This window comes from Zingiber officinale, chromosome 9A, assembly GCF_018446385.1.
Source record: "Zingiber officinale cultivar Zhangliang chromosome 9A, Zo_v1.1, whole genome shotgun sequence".
Lineage (NCBI taxonomy): Eukaryota > Viridiplantae > Streptophyta > Magnoliopsida > Zingiberales > Zingiberaceae > Zingiber > Zingiber officinale.
The window spans coordinates 75,358,622-75,364,621 of NC_056002.1; positions in this window are offsets into that span (position 1 = coordinate 75,358,622).

Genomic DNA, 6,000 nt, shown 5'->3' on the forward strand with positions numbered 1-6,000 from the left:
TTTCACTGCAAAATGTATCCTCACAAAAATCCCAACAGCAATAAATTCCAAGGAACAACCAAACTCACTACCAAAACCAGTAAATCTCTTAATTAGCATGAAGAATATCACCACAACCAAGTTCTATGTACAACAAAATCCACACGGAATTCTCAATTCAAAACCCGTAAACGATATCAAGCAGCGGAGTAAACATATTGAATGAAACTATACAAAGATTCCAAAGCAAACTTCCCATGGAGGCACAAATTCGACTCTAAATCATCACAAAATTCCTCAAGTAGAATCCAGAGCGTCATGGAGTGCTCGAATCACAACCGACATCTCTATTGAACAATCAAACAAACAGATAATGTGCATCCCATTTAAACTTGTTCATCTCGAAAAAACACAAATCACATTCAAAACCCCAACCCACCGAACACCAGCCAAATCTCCAGGAAAGCCTACTGTGAAAATTTATCTTCATTACGCAAAAACCACCGTCAAACATTATCGGTAAAATTTGCAAATCAACCGGAAACCTTCAGCTGAAACCTCCAACAAGGACACATCCCATAAGAAATAAACCAATCCACAAAAGAAACACCAATCGAACGCATCCACAAGAGAAAAAAAACGATCGATAGCATTCACAAAAGAATCAAATCAGGACATCTCCAAAGAAAACCAATCAAAACCCCACAGTGAGAAGCCAATCGAAAGCCCATATCAAAGCTCACCTTCTTTAGGTTTAGGTTCCCGCCCCTCTATACCTTACGGATCTCAGCTATCACAGTAGATACACTCACAACCGAATCAATCCAACCTTATAGAACCACGAGAAGAAGCAAATGCTTTATAAATCAAAGAGAAAAGTACCATCATCCTGTCCCAAATCCTTCGGCTGTACATGGAGGAAATCCAACACCAACGCAACAAATCGAGGCCATCAAAATATAAACCCTAACTCAAATCAGCATGAAGAACCCGACAGAGCCAAGCCATCTTGCGGAAAACCCAAATTCGCACTCGAAAACCAGAAGGAAACCACAGGCGAAGCAAAAATCATCACAGAACATGGGATTCACAGACCATTCGATCAAACAAACCTCATCCGTAAGCATTTCAACACCTCCTATGTTACTCTCCCTTACCTAATGGATTTCAAGAAATCACAAGGATGTGAACTTGCCTTCCTCTTCCTCGTACCACCGCTGGAAGCTCTCGCCGAGGCTTTTGCGCCGTTGGAGAGACCGTTGTAAGCCCCGCCTCCGTTCGCACCATTTCCAGAAGCCCGTCTGCGTGTAGTGGCGCTCGGTCGAAGCTGAGGGCACGGTGGAAAGCATCGTGCGGAGATGACCAGCGAGGAGGTGTCGACGTCTTCGAAAATCGTTAGGGATCGGGGGGGGGGGGGCGGGGGGGGGAGGTGAATACCTAGGTTTATTATTCCTATCCCTAAGTTAATTAAGCTAATCAACTCTCAACCTAACAAGTATCATATACTTCCCTCAATTTTAATAGTTATATCCCCTAGAAATATGTCCTATAAATTCAATTAAAAATTTAGAAAAATTCCTAAAATTTGTAGAATATTTCATAAATTAATCCTTTAATTTGCGCTTGTGTGACCTTAAATAGTTTCATAAATAAATTCCTTAATTTCATCCGTGGGTCCTTACATGTTATGTGCCTGCTCTCACAGAGAACATCATTTCAGTTTCTTGTTTAGACAAGAAAGGTTTTTCGTTTATAATAAAGAACAAATGTTGTTCTGTTTACTTAAACAAAATGTTATATTGTAGTGCATCTCTGATGAACGGACTCTACATTCTAGACTTAGAGAACCCCATCTATAACATAAGTAGCAAAAGGTTCAAGTCAAATGATATGAATAGAACCTATCTCTGGCATTGTCGCTTAGGTCATATAAATGAGAATCGCTTATCCCAGCTCCATAAAGATGGTTCCCTGGACTCATTTGTTTTTGAATCATATGAGACATGCGAGTCATGCCTATTGGGCAAGATGACTAAGACTCCCTATAGTGGACACAGCGAAAGAGCAACTGACATTTTAGGACTTATATATAGTGATGTATGTGGCCCTTTCAATGTCGCTGTCAGAGGTGGTTATAGGTACTTCATTACATTTACTGATAACTTCAGTAGATATGGTTATGTGTATCTGATGACACATAAGTCACAATCCTTTGAAAAGTTCAAAGAATTCAAGAATAAAGTACAAAACTAGCTAGGAAAGAGTATTAAGATACTTCGATCAGATCAAGGTGGTGAATACCTTAGCTATGAGTTTCGTGACTATCTAGCTGAGTGTGGGATTCTATCCCAACTCACTCCTCCTGGAACACCACAGTGGAATGGTGTATTCGAAAGAAGGAATCATACCTTATTAGATATAATACGGTCTATGATGAGTCACACAGATCGTCCTATGTCTTTTTGGGGATATGCTCTAGACACAGCAGCCTTCACACTTAACCGTGTTCCATCCAAAGTTGTGATAAAGACACCATATCAGATATGGGGATTGGGAAAGATGCTCAGATGTCTTTTATGAGGATTTGGGGTTGTGAGGCTTACGTTCGACGTCAAGTCTCGGACAAACTGGGACCCAAATCCGATAAGTGCTATTTTATAGGATATCCCAAGGAAACGAAGGGACATTACTTCTACATTCCCAGTCAACACAAAGTGTTTGTGGCTAAGACTGGGGTAATTCAAGAAAAGGACTTTGTTTCTAGAAAAACTAGTGGGATTATGTTCGATCGTGAAGAAGTTCAAGATATGGACCATAGCACTGAAGCCTTGATGGAAGTTGAACTAGAACCACAAAGTGTTGTGGGTGATGACATTGTTCCACAAGGAGTTGAGGAACAACAACCAGTTCAAGTAGACCTACCTCTTCACAGGTCTGATAGGGTACGTCATCAGCCTGAGAGATACTCATTTCTCTTGTCTGACCATGATGACGTTATGCTCGTTGAGAATGAGCCTACCGCCTATCAGGAAGCTGTGATGAGCACAGATTCTGAGACATGGCTAGAGGCAATGAGATTCAAGATGGAATCCATATTCACCAACCAAGTATGGACTTTGGTTGATCCACCTGAAGGCGTCAACCCCATTGGGTGTAATGTTAGTTAGAGCCCTAGAGTCAATCATTTGATGATTGTTGTATGGATTCATTGTATCATATTCTTGTATATAAATAAAGGCATTTATTTTTGTTATTCTACTTACTTGTATTGGTGTCAAATAATTAAATATAATAGCGTCCTTGAGTAGAGCGTTCTTACCTATATCAATCGGTTAGTTGAACCGATAGTGAGATAATATAGGTAATACTACTCTTAATTATTCCTAGTCGAGTATTAACATTCAGGGACAATGTTAATGCAACGAGACTAGCATGTAGGTCAACTCGATGACTTGATCTCACAAGTCATGGATATAGAGATATCAAGTTGACACATGGGTATACATTAGAGATTGTATACTGATGACCCGCCATGAGAAAGTATCATGGATCGTTATATGAGTGTCATATACTTTCTCATGTGCCTATTAATATGACTACTAGTCCTTGGACCTGAAGTCACCATGGTTCCCTACATAAGGAGTTACGTACTTTGGCTTCGTCAAACGTCACCCGTAATTGGGTGGACTATAAAGGCGATTACTGGGTATGTAACAAATTATGCTGAGGGATGTGAGTGATGTAGATGGGATCTATCCCTCCTATATGATGGGAGTGACATCGATATTCTTGATAGAGTGAGACCACTAAGTGCATGGCCATGCCCAAATGAGTCAATAAAAGATATTGAGCTCATTTGATCGAGTGAGTCCACTTGGAGTTCAAGATTTAGATTGATTAGAGGATGACATGGTCTATGCCTCACATTGATCAATCTAAATGTCTAGGATAGATGGACACTTGTCATATACTGTGAGGAGTCACAATTAGTAGTCATAAGGTGATGTTGGATCTCAACATTCTTGTAACTTGGGTAGTAATGATGTGTTGCTAGATACCGCTCATTACTTATGCTTCTAAATGAGTTTAGGAGCATTGCCAACATTACAAGAACCTATAGGGTCACACACAAAGGGTAATTAGATGGAGATTAGGTTCATTTGATGAATCTAAATGATTAGGTTCATATGATGGACAAAATTGGATTAAGAGTAATCCAAAGTAGGCTAATTGAGTTGGACTCAATTTGGTTCATGTGTTAAGTGAGTCTAATTTGGACTTAGACTCATTTAATCAATTTAATTCAATGAATAGAGATTCATTAAATTAAAATTGACTTGAACCAATGGTTAGATTAGATCAACCAAGGGAGAGAAGTGGTCAAGTTTGACTTGACTTGAGAGAAAGATGAAGGGTCAATTTTGACTTGACCATTTGCCACCTCATTGGTGACTTGACATTAAGTGGTCAAATGATGATGCTCCACATCATCATGGTTGCTTAAGTGGAATGCCACCTCATGGGAGTTACCAAGAGTTGTGACTCTTGGCATCCCATGGAGGTTACAATTCCTCTTAAAGTGGTTGGCCACTTTTGATGAGGAGTTAGTGCATTTTGTGTGCTTGTGTGAGTAACTCCATCATATTCTTCCTCTCTAGTTTTCTTCTTGCTCTCCCTCTCCTCCATTAATGATCTCTAAGGTTGCTAGCACATCCTTAGAGGTTCTTCTCCATCTCTTGCTTGTGTGGATACACATAGAGAAGTGTCTACTTTGACACTTTTGAGATCCGGCGAACCGAGGACAAGCGGGATTGCGAAGGGCTTCGCATCAAGGGTAAATTCCTTCTCCTTGTAGATCTAGTTTAGAACTAGTGTAAGAAACTCGTACTCATAATGTTTTTCAAAATTTTAATCTTGGCACGGATCCGGTGGCTGGGGTTTCGGGGTTTCCGCAACGCAAAAAGCTTTGCGGCTCGAAAAATCCAACAGTGGTATCAGAGCCACGTGCGAAGCGCGTACGAGTTTGTTTTGTATTTTTTATGAAAAATTACAGTACTGTACTTTTCTGTGAATTTCCAATTTTTAATAATTCTATGGGTATTTTTCTCGTAGAAGTGAAGCACAAGTGTTTAGACACTTATAGGCTTCGACTACCGAGAAGATTTTTTCAAAACAGCAAGTTTTCGCCCCAAATCGTTTTGGGACAGCGGACTAAGGCATTGTAGGATCGCTTAGGGACACTCTCGATGGTTATATCGCGGGTAGGGGTACTGCCCCTGACCCCGCAAGGGGCTTCGTTCCGCGATTGCGCCCGAAAATCGCTAAACGGGGCCGCTGGAAATTTTTACTCATAAAAATTTTAAAAATAGTAGTAAAAATTACAGAAAATTATAGAAATTACACAATTTAGAATTATGTGTTGTTTTATGATATTCATGGTGCAAAAGACCCAATTTGATTGGAAAGATTGTGTTGTAATTCATAATATGGCCTGCGTGCCATTTTGTGTGTTTGCGCGTGTTGTACTTGATTCACGGCCTACACGTCGGGCCTTTCTCTATTTATTCTTGTTGTAAATTAGTTTAGACTCGAATGTAACTCGAGTTTCACCATTGTAATGTACAAAATTGGAGCGGTGGAAGGTCCACTCGAGATGGAGTTACGAGGAGGGCGCCAGCAACACAAGATGGTCAAAGGAAGGAGCTTGAGAAGCTGTTGACCTTAGGTTGACCATCCAATCTTCTCATTGGCTTGAGAAGATCGTATTCGGGCCATGACTAATTATAAAATATTTAATTAATTTCTTGTGTGTGTATATATGATGCATGCTAGATTAAGTAATTAATTAGTGCCATAACGGTTAGATTAGATCTAAATCGTATACAAGATGCACCCTTAACGATTAGATTAGATCTAAATCACGCACATCATCAATTAGATTAGATCTAAATCGCGTCGACTCTAAAATGCCTACCATGTCGTGATACCTATCACTACCTCGATCACATGTTGTTGTTGAAT